The sequence below is a fragment of the Neovison vison genome, chromosome 4 (genome assembly GCF_020171115.1).
Source record: "Neovison vison isolate M4711 chromosome 4, ASM_NN_V1, whole genome shotgun sequence".
Classification (NCBI taxonomy): Eukaryota; Metazoa; Chordata; class Mammalia; order Carnivora; family Mustelidae; genus Neogale; species Neogale vison.
The window spans coordinates 143,629,743-143,644,325 of NC_058094.1; the positions used below are offsets into that span (position 1 = coordinate 143,629,743).

Consider the following 14,583-nt stretch of genomic DNA (forward strand, 5'->3'; position numbering starts at 1 on the left):
CACGTCAACAGAGAAAATAATAAAGTAAATAAGACAAAATGTTTAAAACGAGGGGATTTGAGTAAAGGGCTTAAGGGAAGTTTTGTTACTACTCATGTAACTTCTGTAAGTCTGAAATTATTTAAAAATAAAAAAACAAAAACAGAAAAAATCTTGGTGTTTTGGCAGTATTCCTCAACATATGTGTATATAATTATATACAATATTTGCATTTTTAAAAATTAAAAAATGGACTCATCCATTTGACACTATTTAGTTTCAGAGGCCCTCCAAAGTACACATGAACATCCAGGGAAAAAAAGCAATTGTTTTACGATGAATTAAGTGTCCTTCTCTTGCTCTTCACCCAAGCAAACTCCCCCACACCATAAATACCCATTCTACCACCATCTCCTTAACCAGTCACAGCTAATTAAAGGGATCAAGATGGAGAACAGTGGTTCACTGACACCTTGCCAATTCCTGTGAGGTCTAACTGTACTTTCTTCAAAAAAGTTCTCTAAGATTTCCCTACAGTTCTATAACAAATCTTTTACTTAAGCTAGCTGGAGCTGATTTCTGTACCTTGCATCCAAACAAACTCTAAAACAGCAGGCTTTTGAGAAGTAGCAATAATCTTTTGTCTGTGCTTGAAAAATATGGTTTTGCTGGGGGCTTAATGGTAAGATGTAACAGGGCTGTGTCAATTCAGCCAATTATGCAGCTTCATTTAAAGAGAAGCAGCAGAAAAGCAAATAATTCAAAAGGAACAATCTTACTTTCTCAAGAAGAGCTACTATGTATCAGACCAACCCCAGAACCTCATCAATTCATGACTAATGAAGCAGTCTCAACCTTTCAATCGGTCACGTATAAGAATTTTTCCATCTTTTGCCATATCATTAAAAAGAAAATAAGTTTTCAAATTCCTGAGACCTGTCTTTCTTCAAACAACATACAAAAACAAGAGGAATTTTTTTCAGTTAGTCTTTAAGTAAAAATTATGTTATAAATGCCTTTTGAAAACAAAAGTCAAAATAGATTTAAACACTAAAATTTTTTCTGGTATTAGGGGCGCTTGGCTGGCTAAGTGGGTTAAGACTGCCTCCGGCTCAGGTCATGTTCTCAGGGTCCTGGGATAAAGCCCTGCATGGGGCTCTCTGCTCAGCAAGGGAGCCTGCTTCCCCGCCTCTCCCGGCTTGCTGCTCTGCCTACTTGTGATCGCTCTCTCTGTCAAATAAATAAAATTAAAAAAAAAATTCTGGTAGTAGATAAAATATTAGCTGACCTAATTCCGTGAACCTGAAATTTAAAATTATCTTATGAATACCACAAACCAAAACTATCTCAATCCCACTGTTCCATTAGTTAACTTTACTGCCATAGGCTCAGACCTTAAATGCTGTAACCAAGTTAGCTATAACACAGGTGTGATTGATTACTCAAATGTTCTTTCTCAATTATACACTTCAGGACGAAGATGTTTTTTCCTTCAGATTAACTCTAAATTAAGCAAACATCTAAGAGTTGCTAGAAAATTCTCTCTTCTCCAACTGTACAACTCAAATAAAGAAAGTTGCACAAATAATTTTCTCAGGTCCTGCCTTAATTAAACCCAGATTTCACACTTAGGACAATTTTAAAATGCAAAAATAAATATTTTAACTAGAAATAATGGACAAATAATCGATTATTTACTCAATGAATTACTATATTATAGATTACTTATGCGTGGAAAGCCATAGTATCTTGTTTTGATGGCATAACTCAACATATCAAAAAAACTGACTGAGCTGTTGCACTGAAAAGTCCAAGATCCCAAACAACTTAAATAGTTCTTATAAATAATCAAATCAGATTTTCCAGTAAAGCTGGAAAATTCACCTAACAATACAAAAACGGCTTTCATAAACTACCTAAAAACAGAATTTTATTTATGAGCTGTCTGTAGGGAAGAAAGAACTGATGTCATATTAAGGGAAAATATTTATCAAGTGAAATTTAAGACCCAACTATTTTCTTGACTCTGACTTAAGTAAAAAAGCATCCTTGTTACTAATGGTTAATAAAAACTTCTTATATTCTTAAAGATACAAATAACATCTAATTAAATTAGCTTTAGTCACCATCTGATTTTTAATGTAGCACTTAGCATGAGTGCTCACAATTAACCACAACAACAAAAAATCTTTTGGTTAATTCCTACCTCTCTCTTTAGTTAGGAATTAATTTAACTGCAATAGCAAGATTTTTAGTTAAATACTGTTACTTCAAATCTGGTGTGCTAAAAAACTATTTTCAACCATAAATATTCCTCTTCCATATTAAATAAAAATTTAATACATATTATCCATTTAATATTTTTTAAAAAGGCTCTTACCAACACTTGTATGTTACAAAAGACAGTAAAAAAACAGTAAGCTACTCCAATTTTAAACTCAGCCTAAAAACTAACATTTATACAGCAACATCTAAAATAGTATCCTTGTTTTTTTGCCAGTCAACACAAAAGAATAATTTTACCATAAAGTAAAAATAATTCTATAGCTAACATTAAAAATTCTCCTTGAATACAAGTATTAAACATTTATTCTAACAGATCACAGGGAACAGTCCCTGATCACCCAGAGTATTTGAGATGTGTCTGCTTAAATGAAAGCTTTAAATGCAACAAATAATTGAGCACCTACTCTCTACTGTCAATCAGTCCTTTGGAAATGAAAGCTAATTATACATTATGAAAATATTTTAAAAAATAAACAGCATCTTTTACAAAAATTCCACACTGATACTTCTTTAGCACCTTTTGACAGTTCTTCCAAGTCTTTTTCATTTTCTCCATTTTAAACACTCAATGATAGCACACATTTAAGTCCCAGTACTAACTTCCAGAAAAGTGGATCTGTTAGGATTTATGTAACACACTTTTAAAAAATCCCTATAGGTGTAAGGCTTTGATGCATGAAAATGGGTACATTATTCTTAGAAATAAGAAAGCAATTTAAAAAGTTAGACTTTCACTAAGACCACTAAGGTATGTGTTAAAAGAAGAATTTCTCCTAAATTATTAATTGGCTTTTATCCTCACTTCCTCATTTTAGATCCAAGAAGTCCTAGAGCTTACTGTGGTGTTACATGGTAAAAATTCTCTGGCTGGAAGCTCTAAGACAGACAAGCCAAAATTGTGAGAGAGTTATCAGAGATCTAAAGAGTTGAAGGGAAATGGAGGAGCCCTGTAAAGGTTCTAAACTTAAATTGAGATCAAAGGGATCCTATAACGTACACTGACAACAAAAGGGAAGTACGATCAAAATATAGTCTCTAAAAATAAATTTGCTCTCCAATTACGTTATAATTTTTCACAAATCCACTTAAACAGATAAACACCTAATCCCTCAAAACTCAGCTACCCTAAGAACAAAAGACCATTTGACTAGTCTCCCTCCTTACCCAGACCTACTGTATCAAAACTCACCGAGAAGAAAAAACCTTGCCTAACCTTTTAATAAATCTGCCTCTACAATTCTAATTTAAAACACAGTCAATGGGGTATACATTAACAAAAGCCAAACATTTATAACCATGTTATTTATAAATTAACCATTTAAAATAAAGTACAATATACTTCAAATATAGATAAAAACAAAACAAAACAAAAAAAAAAAACAAAAACCAAAGGCAATGGAGCAGCCCAGTATGAGGAAAGCTAATAAATAGCGTGAAGGCAGCTTTTCTCATAATTTCTAACTTGGTATTGTTTATCTGAAGCCAAGTAAGTCCAAATGCTCTGTGTCTAGACCTGATCAAGGTCACTATCAAGAAAAAACAATGGGTGTAGACAGTGTTCCCTCCCCTGGCTACATAAGCCAAATTTCCCTAAGAGTATACTGATTTCCTACATTAAATAGTAAGTTAAAGTACCAACCTTCTGGACCACAGATCTTAACCACACAGTCTATAAAACAAACGCACAATCTTTACACTGAAGTTACAACCTAGACTTACATGATCACCCAGAGCATAATAAAAACGAGTATTGACCAGAAATCCCTACGCAAACTCCAACTATCCACTAATATTTCATTTTACAATACATTTCAAAGATTCTAAGTAAGGTTATGTGCTCAGTCTTCCATGATGAAACTCCCTAAGCCAGTTATTTCTAAGATTATTTTGTAGAACAAAAAGTAAACTAGCTCATTTGTAAACTTCATGATTCTCTTGTTCCACTGTAAATATCAGAGCAGAATTTACAGTGGAATAAAAGAATCATTAAAGGGTGTATACTCCCCAACCTTTTTAAGAACTACTTGATTGAAAGGCACTCATCTTTCAGTTATTCCATATCAGACTGGTCATTAAACGCCATTAATGGCCCCACTGAAAACTCACTGCTAAGTTGAAGCCAAAAACATCAACATCCCACTACAGAGGTGAATTTTAATCATTCCTACTTTTTCAAATACTGGTAAATGACACCATTTAATTTTCTCTCTCAATCTAGTAGATTCTGAAATTAGAATAAAATGGATTCAAGACCCTATATTATGGTATGGCTTTCATTTCAAGTCATTAAAACAGACTAAGTTCCACATCCCAAAATAGGTAAATGGGCATGGGGGGGGGTGGCTTCAAGAACTAAAGCCTTACTTTTCTACTTACATAATTACAATATGTTATAAAACAATTTTAAAAGGTAGCAAACTGTGCAGCTGCACTTCATGAAATACAGGTAACTTGGAAAATTCTTAAGGAATGCTAAAATACGTGAGAAAAATGGATGCAAAATAGAATAATAAGAAGAACAAGCATCTCCACACCCAGCGAAGTAACAGGTTTAGGCTTGTTTGTACAGCTCCCTAAAAATGAATCTGAAAGAGTACAAAAACCAAAATTCACAAAATTGGTCAAGAAGTGGATGGGAAACATTTCACTTTAAATTAAAACATGTAGTCCCACAAAATGTTACACTTACACACTTACTAAACATTTTAACTTACTTTAGCACAGAGAATAAAAAACACTTGCACTAAACCGAGCAAGAAACTATTCCTTGTCCCAAATATATATATATTTTTTAATGTTTAAGAGGACCCACCCTCACTACTTGAATTTCTAAGGCTACCTGAGTGTTTTAATTTTTTTTTCGGAAGTGGTGTCATTTTATTTGCCTCTCAGGAAAAACAATAAAATTAATCAACTAAAACACAGCACTATAATTTGCAGTAAAATCAACACATTTTTTGTAAACTATCTGGGGAAGAAAAGAAGCACAGTCTTTTCATGTAAACATAATAAGCCCATAATATGCTGCAGACAAACGCACTGCATGGGGTGTGGAGGACCCGAGCTGATTAGATTACCACAACATCAGCCTGGGGCCGCCATTTTTAGAATCTGTAAAGGACAAAAGAGGGAAATTTCACTTTTTACTTCCCATCTCGGAAAATAAAGGAAAAAACGGGGCTATCTTCCAGTTAGGTATTGATGTCTCCAGCCTAGAGTTGAATGCACCTCACTTAATTCTCTCCAAGGTCTCCAGAACTCCAACACCTTACGTTATTCACATCTCTAAAAGGAGGGGAAATAGGCACCAAAAAAACCAAACCAAACCAAAACAAAACCCGGGGTTTACTCCAAAGCGAACTCTAGTGATTTCTCTTTGACTTTAAACTGTATCATTCTTAAGAGTCTAGCAAGAACGGATCTATCTCTACGGAACTGAGGCCAGTGGAAGAGAGCACTCCGGATTGTTTTTTCTCTCCCCCCTCCCCCGTTTAGCACAGTGAACCGTTTGTTTCTCTTCTCTATCTGCTGCCACAGTGTTTGTGCCAATCCCTTCGGTCAAAATAAGCTTTTCTGAAATGTGCCATATTGTGGATTCTAAGCCTGCGGTACAGTAAAGGACCGCGATAATGCAAGAAGAGTGGGGGAGGAGACTGAGAAGGCTGGGTACTGGGGTGACCACCTCAGGGGCGGGTTTACCCTCTCCTGGAGAGGATGAGGAGCTGTCTCGTTCCCCCACAAAGGGAGATAGAGACCCAGAACGTCCTCTTAACCCCCTTCGTATTTACTAGGTAATTGCACCAGAGAATACCAGGCAATTAATGGAAGAAGAAGAAAATGGGGCCTATACGGTTTTTCAGCACCTGAACAAGATGCGGTCGAGGAAAGGGAGACTGGCAGCTCCTGGGACCACTTCGACACAAACCCTACTAACAGTCACAAGCCTCCCTCCTCACCCAAGCGGCCTTAACCCGCTGCCAAAGAGGAGTGCGCCCCCTCCCTAACTCCCACTCTCAAGGGGGTTTAACTGCCAGTTTCCCCTTTCCCCAACCCTAAAACCCGCCATAATGCTCCCTTTCTAGGGACAGGGAAGAGAAAGGATAAATTCTATTCAAACAAGCAGCGTCTTCTTCCAGCCCAGACACCTGAGAGTCAACGTCGACTCCCCCCAACCCCCTCCCAAAAGGATAAAAATGAGAAAGCCCCCTCCTCCTTGAAACACGCGTCCCTCCACCCCACAAACCCCAAGAACTCCCAAGGAGACGACAGGCACTGACCTGTGATGTTCACACACCAGACACCCGAACCCCGTTATCTGCTCGACCCCCAGGGAGTCTCTCCACACCTCCGCGAACAGACGACCCCCCGACAGCAGCCACTGCGGACACAGGACCCGGCTCCACACACCCCCTCCCCAAACAGCAGCGCGCAGCCTCTTCACCAGCAATCAAAGAGTAGGGGAGGGGGCACCCAGACAGTCAACAGGAACGCAGAGGCGACGGCAAGGCTGCTCAGAGTGTCTATGCCCCCTCTGTTGCCGCTCCCGAACTCAGGCACGGTCTCCGACTCGGCCCCCTGCGCCCGCTCAGTGTCACTGCCTCTCGCTCTGGGAAAATGGCGGCGACGGCGGCGGCGGCCGCGGCGGCGGCGGCGGCGGCCGCGGCGGCGGCGGCAAGTGCACGGGGCCCGCCCGCCCCGCTCCGCAGGGGCAGAGGGGGAGGGGACGAAGCTGCCCGCCGCCATTTTGCTTGTGGGCTGCCGCCCGCCGTTGCCTCTCCCACAGAGGCTTGAAGATAGCCAACTGGAGGCAGAGAGGTGGGCAGAACCTCCGTCTTTTTCACAACAGATGCATTCAACTATTCACAGAAGGTTTGGGAAGTTTCGTATTTGGTGGGATTGGTTCTTTACCCCTTCTCCTTGAGCAGCCCTCAAGTCTGGATATCGGCGACGTTGGGCACGCCACTGCTGGGTGGAAGGATGAGGACTGTAGGCCCTGGGAACAACCCCACCCCTCCCCTTCCTAAATCGATGCACTTTCTCCCACTCCCCAAACCATCTCAGTCTCAGTCTTCCCCTCCTCCTCCCCAGTCTGGCCTCCAGCGCTGGGTGAACTCGGTTGGGGTGTCACTCGACGCCCACTAGGGGCTGTGGAGGCTCCAGTGCGCAGACTCCGGGCACCGGATAAAAGCGGAGCTGGGGCGTCCAGCGCCGTCTCGATGGAGGAGAGAGAAACGGAAGAGGTCGGGGGGAGAAGCAGCAGGAAAAGTACAGCCACCGTCAGCGCCGCTTTCCTGCCACCGTGTTTCGGGGTAAAAAGCTGCCGTTGCCGTCGGTGCAGTTGCCGTCGCTGCCTCCTACTTCTTTTGGCCCAGGGGAAGGATTTCCCCGCCGGCGGGACAGTGTGCGGGGTGGGGAGCGGGAGTTCCTTTATGTGGTGGTGATTAAACGAGGGAGGGACAGAGAGACGGTTATCTCGAAGAAAAAAGGGGGAAGCCAAAGAATAAAACAAGGGTTTCCCCACTAAAATAACACGGTGATTCTTGTTCTTGTTTTCGGGGTCTTTCCCCCGAAATGGCGGCTTCCGTCTTCTCGCTCCACAGAGACCGGGAGCGCTTGGTACGCGAAGTGGGGAGAGGCAGAGGCGGTCCATGCAGCCAATCAGTGCCTGATGTGTTCTGTCGGGCGCGTCGTGATTGGCTAGCGATGACCTCATGCTGCAGCAGCGGGTGGGGCCAGAGCCGTCGGGGGAGGCTGTTGCAAAGGCAGAGAGGGAGAAGTGACGATGGTGGTCGTTGCTGCCGCGGCTGATATGGAACCCAAGCAGTGGCGAAGAGAATCTCAAGGCTCTTCCCTGAGTATTTTCTCCTGTCCCTGCGCGAGGTGAGGGCCCCGGCTCGGCCTCTGCGAAACTTTGGGGCGCTGGCGCGGACGAGGAGACGAAATTCCTCCCATGACTTTTGTAACTGCGTCAGGGCAAGATGGCGCTGGGTCTCCTTGGGGCGCGGGGGGAGAGGCACGTCCACCGCCGCCGCAGCGCATGTGACCGGGCTGCATTCCTGTGGGGTTTGGCTCCGACCCAGGCTGGGGCGGGGGAGGGGAAAGGGCTTGGGCGGAGGAGACTGTGGTGCGGTCGGCGTTGGCGGCCTGAAGAGGAAGAGATGACTGTTGGAGAGCTATTCCCCTCCCCCATATAGCTTAGAGTTGCGGCTCCCGGGGGAAAGCCCCTGGAGGGACACTCCTTACGGGGTGTGACGGCTGTTGGTGGTGGAGGTTTGGTGCCCTATTTTTTTACCTAACTTTCTCCTTGCAAAGTTCTTACGTAAGGTGACAGTTTCCTAGTGTTGGAGTCGCAGTCATCTGCGAGTCCCTGAGGGCCGCTGGAATGAGTAAAAAAAGAGAGTAGCTGGGCCACAACGTCAAGAAGTTATCAGTTATTTTTTGAGAAAGCGTTAGGTTTCTCAGATCCCAGAGGAAAAATATTTCCTATATTTGGAAGCAAGTTTAAAAGGTGTAAGTAACAACCAGGAACACTTAAAATTTCCTAAAAGTTACCATTTGAATTTTGAGGCTCATTTTCAGGCTTTCTGTTCCTTCTTGTGTACTTCTCATATCTTCCCTTCTGTATATTCTAGAAGAATGTGTCATTTTAGTGGATACGCTTTTCAAATTTAGGAGTGATTAGTAATAACAATAAAAGCTGCTATTGTTATCTACATGAAATAAGGATGTTTTCAATACTTTTGTCTTTCTGTTGCCTTGTTATCTATGGTCTTTAAAAATAAAAGATGAAATCACTTTCGGTAAATGTTACTCATTAAGATTCCTGCACCATTATGAAGCCTACCTCTTTAAACCACTTCTGTAGAAGTGTGGGACTTTAGTAACAGTTTTCGAAACCTTGTAGTTGAAGGTCTTTAGTTCAAAAGTTATTAAGTGGCCTATATTCGTAGGTTCAGGAAGAAATACTAGTTTTGTCTTTGGTTATTCCCACTTGGACAGACAAGCATAGTAGCCATTTAACTAAACTGGTGAAAATTGAAAAAGCTTCTCCCTTCCGGTGGTGTTGAGAGTAGGGAGTTAACACAACAAAGATACTTGCACCGAAACCTGGCTTGCTTTTTGACAGGACACATCTTGTCCTAGGAGAAAATGGTTTGCTAGACCTGAAAAGATGGGTTTAATTCAGGTCAAGGTTATGTTATTTCCTATAGTGTTAGTTGTAGACTTGGTAGTGTGAAAACAAGGTTTTGTTTATACTTAAACCCTTGCTAGTTTGTGTGGCTTTTTCATTGAAATAACAGTATGAATAAACTGAAAAGCCTGTAATTAAAGTGTAAATATTAAGTAGTACGAAGATTTTAGAGTTCAGTTTTTTTGTGTTCATCCATTTTGAATAGAAAAAGGGCACTTTGCATTTAAGAACTCTTGAATAACTTGGAGGATTTGTCATGTATAAATTGGGTCTCCCTAAACTGTCATAGCAACTTTTATTTTGGTTCAGGAAAAAGGGACCAAATATGAAGTCAGGTTTTGTTTTTTTTTTTTTTAAGATTTTATTTATTTATTTGACGGACAGAGATCACAAGTAGGCAGAGAGGCAGGCAGAGAGAGAGAGGAGGAAGCAGGCTCCCTGCTGAGCAGAGAGCCCCATGTGGGGCTGGATCCCAGGACTCTGGGATCATGACCCCAGCTGAAGGCAGAGGCTTTAACCCACTGCGCCACCCAGGCGCCCCTGAAGTCAGGTTTTTATTTTGTTTCATTTTTTTGTTTGTTTGTTTTTAAGATTTTATTTATTTATTTCACTGACCGAGATTACAAGTAGGCAGAGAGGCAGGCAGAGAGAGGAGGAAGCAGGCTCCCTGCTGAGCAGACTGCCTAATGCGGGGCTCCATAGATCCCAGGACCCTGGGATCATGACCTGAGCCGAAGGTCGAGAGGCTTTAACCCACTGAGCCACCCAGGCGCCCCTGAAGTCAGGTTTTTAAGGTAATTTTCAGTCTTCCTAGCTTCACTCTGCCTTAATAAGGAAGAGAGACCATTTTTCAAGCTAATAGAAGTATCCTTGTTTTTCTTTCCTAAGATTTTACTTTTTTTTTTTTTTTTAAACAGTGGGAGATAGTAAGTAGGCAGAGAGACAGGCAGAGAGAGGTGGGGGAAGCAGGCTCTCTGCTGAGCAGAGAGCCCGATGTGGGGCTGGATTCCAGAACCCTGAGAGCATGACCTGAGCAGAAGGCAAGAGGTTCAACCGTCTGAGCCACCCAGTGCCCCATGTTTTTGTATTCCCAATTGCCACATCTTGAGCCGTAGTTTTTCTTTTGCCACGTTCCTGTAGTGTTTTAAATACTACTTGGAATTATTTCTTTGACTACCTCCTTGTGCTATATGTTCTCTCTGGGCAATTTCATTTGTGTCTATGACTCCAGTAAAACCTAAATTTTTATCTCAAGCTGTAAATGCAATGTTAAGGTATGGGGGGGGGCAAAGTCTTCCTAAACTACTGAAAAAATACTGAGCTTGGTACTAGATTCCAAAGAACTTTGTTCACCCATTCCCTCAAAATATTTTTATTTATTTATTTATTTTTTTAAAAGATTTTATTTTATTTATTTGAGAGAGAGAGACAGTGAGAGAGAGAATGAGCGAGGAGAAGGTCAGAGAGCGAAGCAGACTCCCCATGGAGCTGGGAGCCTGATGTGGGACTCGATCCTGGAACTCCAGGATCACACCCTGAGCCGGAGGCAGTCGTTTAACCAACTGCGCCACCCAGGCGTCCCTCCCTCAAAATATTTTTGCTTCTCATTCTCTTTAATTATTTGAGGAAACCATACCCCAGCCTTCTTACATTTTGATTCAAATTATCATGTTATATAATTGGAAGTTTTGTAACTGGCTCCAGGTGGCAGACATCCCCTAGTCGATTAAATACACCTGGAGTGCTGTTGCATACGTTTGTGTCTTTGTCCATTCCACCCAAAGTACTTCCCAGTCCTGGGTAACTTGAGACTTTGCCTCCTGAAACTTCATATTTTAGCTCCCAAGTCATACGAACCGTTCTTTAAATAGTGATGCAGCCCAATGCTTGACACTTGTTTGGCATTCAGGTATACCCATGTTGGGGGGGGTATTTTTTTTTTGTTTAAAGATAAGACTCTACTAATAAACTGTAGTGCAAAATGTAAAACCTAGCTTTCACACTTTTCCAAAAGCACACTTGAGTATACCAGGGTTTGATGAGGAAAGGAAGGATTAGGAGACTCATAGGCAAGCTTTCCTCCTCTTTGACTTAGGTGAAAGAGGGGACGGCGCTGCTGGTGGAATATTTCTGACTGCAGAAATATGGGAAGAAAAAAACTGGCCGTATTTTTCAACATCATCTTTCTCAAATCTAGAGGACATTTTAACTTCAGTATATAAAAACCAGTTATTATTTGGGTTTTTAATTCCTTGATGTGTTTGGGCCTTATCGAAGTGTTTAGTACTGCCTGCTCTGATAGCAGAGGACCCCCCCATGAGTTTAGTTTTTATCATTTTTCTTGCTGTCATTTATAAGTGTCCATGTGACAGCCTCTGGTACCTACATGTATTTATATATCATGAGATTGGCATTCCAATAATAGGGCTTACTAAAATTGCATGTTAAATGAAGCTCCTCAGTAAGAATTCTAAGAGTCGGGGGGCGCCCAGGTAGCTCAGTGGGTTAAGCCGCTGCCTTCGGCTCAGGTCATGATCTCGGGGTCCTGGGATCGAGTCCCGCATCGGGCTCTCTGCTCAGCAGGGAGCCTGCTTCTCTCTCTCTCTCTCTCTCTCTCTGCCTGCCTGCCTGCCTCTCCATCTACTTGTGATCTCTCTCTGTCAAATAAATAAGTAAAATCTTTAAAAAAAAAAATTCTAAGAGTCAGATTTGAGCTTTCTAAACCATTGGTAACCCTTTAGTCTGTTGTTACAGCTTTTAGGGTATTTTGGAATAGTGATTGTCTATCTTTTGAAGCTCAAGTTAAAAGTAAGAAAATATTCTGAATTATATGGGTCTTCACTGGATTTTTTTGTATTGTTTTTGTTTTTTTAAAACAATTTTTTTAAGATTTTTTATTTATTTGACATATCGCAAGTAGACAGAGAGACAGGCAGAGAGGAGGAAGCAGGCCCCCCTCCTCCCCATAAGCAGAGAGCCCGATGCCATGCGGGGCTTGATCCCAGGACCCTAGGATCACGACCTGAGGAGAAGGCAGAGACTTTAACTTACTGAGCCACCCAGGCGCCCCCCCCCCCGGATTTTGTTTTTATATGGAATTTTCCTCTGCCCCACTCCAACCCCTGACTTTAGTGTTGTCTGAGTGTAGAACAAAAAGATTTCTGTCTGAGGATTTAACTTAAACCCTTAAATACACCTTAAAATGTTACAGTTGAACTTGCCACCTGATTAGTTTAACTTCCTGAAAAATGGATTTAATGCTACCTCTTTCTTTCTGGGCAAGATGTTATTTATGTTAACACTAAACCTGAAATTCGTATTTGCAAATAGTCCTCAAAAATACTTTTCAGGGTTGTAGATACCTTGAGTCAACTTGATTGGTTTTCTTAAGAAAAAGATAGGTTTATTTCAGAGTATTAAAAAAATGTTTTGAAGTTAACTGCCTTCTGGTATTCAAAAAGATCAGGCTTAGGGGTCCCTGGGTGGCTTAGTCTGATGAGTGTCATTGAGCATGGATTCTTGGGTTCAGCTCAGGTCATGAGATGGAGCTGCCCCGCCCCCAAATAAATAAGTCCTAAAAAAAAGAAAAAAGAGCGCCTGGGTGACTGTCTGCCTTTGTCTGGGGCCTCTTCAAATAAAATCTTAAAAAAAAAAAAAAATCAGGCCAGTAGTCTCCCTGCTAACTGTTCGAGTTCAGAACATATTTTATTTTATTTTTTTAAAGATTGTATTTATTTATTTGATAGACAAAGATTACAAGTAGGCAGAGAGGCTGGCAGAGAGAGAGGAGGAAGCAGGCTCCCTGCTGAGCAGAGCCTGAGCCACCCAGGCGCCCTGAAACATCTAAGTAAGGAGTTTGCCCTGGAAAATAGAGAGACTAATAGTATTCTCCTTCCACCTGAATGAAACAAACAGGAAGCTAGCAAAATCTTACAGAGCCCACTGTAGTGTTCTCTGGAATGATTTAACAGTAGATGTAGAAAATGGGTTCTTTAACATTCAGTGTGAACTATAAACTTTAGTATCAAATGTAAAAATGGAGTCAGTGAAGAGCTGAGAAATCTATTGGAGGTCCTTTCTTTACTCATAAAGAGTGGTAATTTACAGAACAAAATTTCTGAATGGACCTAGTTTCCCAGCTCTGCTTGTCCTATTTAGAGCTTGTGATTGTGTTTTGTCTTAAAGTATTTTATGGCTTTTCCACTCGCTGCCTCTGTTTGCCATAAGCATTGAAGTATGCAGAGTTTATCTTGTCTTTATATTATAGAAGAAAATTGGATTTGGGTTTTTTGTTTGTTGGTTCCTTTGTTGTAAGCACACCACAAAACAGCAGTATGGTCAGCCTTGTCTTTTCAAGGTACAGAATATACCTTCACTGAACAACTCTCTCTTAAACAGTACTGGTCCAAATAGATTGGTTATCGACCTAGAGTAAATGATATTTCATACAACTAAAACTTAAATCGAGTTAAATTATATAGAAGCTTATTCTAAATGATTATATCACTTTACTATTCCTTATTCTCAAAAATATTTTTAAAAGTGTCCCTCCCAAAGTATATTGATATTTGTGTCTCAAATTTAAAACTGTGATCTGGTTTTTCCCCTTTGATTGCTTTGTTCCTGGGACAGATTGAAACTCCAACTCTAATTTGAATACAGTAATTGGCATTCCTACCATATTTAAGACACAGAAAACATATTTCCCAGCCCTTACATTTTCAGTTAGGTTGGCTAGATAAACTACTTGGTAATTAGAACGTTCGAAGCATTTGTGTCTAAAATGTTTACTTGCTAGTTTCTCCCAATTTTTATTCTACCTTTTTAAATTTAGCTCAGTTTTAATGCCACTTCTGTCTCTTTTTGTATAGGTTGGCTTGTGCTAACAGTTAACATTAAAGAAAGGAAAGATCCCTGGTTAATAAGTAAGGATATAACAGATGGAATTAATAACAGGACTTTTTTAAATTAGCAAGGTAAGCTGTATTCGGTCACTCATACTAGTATAGCAAGAGTGGAGAGAAGTTGTCCTATGGAAGCACTCAAAATCTTAACTACTAGTGAATCCCCACATCCCCCAAAAGGAATGCTGAGTGCCCAGAAACATATTTGATACTATTGTATAC

At 41.0% G+C, this 14,583-nt stretch overlaps 1 protein-coding gene and 1 long non-coding RNA gene across 4 annotated transcripts in view; one reads left to right on the forward strand and one right to left on the reverse strand.

Moving 5' to 3' along the window:
* KMT2E (lysine methyltransferase 2E (inactive)) overlaps nt 1–6,876 on the reverse strand; it is a 98,235-nt gene extending 91,359 nt beyond the window's left edge. For all 3 annotated transcript variants that reach the window (XM_044245842.1, XM_044245843.1, XM_044245841.1), the window contains exon 1: nt 6,543–6,876. The gene's annotated coding sequence lies outside the window, so the exon portion shown is untranslated. The remainder of the gene's footprint in view (nt 1–6,542) is intronic.
* Nucleotides 6,877–7,023: 147 nt separating this feature from the next.
* On the forward strand, nt 7,024–9,060 carry LOC122904729. Its single transcript, XR_006384251.1, has 2 exons — nt 7,024–7,134; nt 7,354–9,060. It is a non-coding gene; the product is annotated as an uncharacterized LOC122904729 (long non-coding RNA).
* Nucleotides 9,061–14,583: the final 5,523 nt, after the last annotated feature.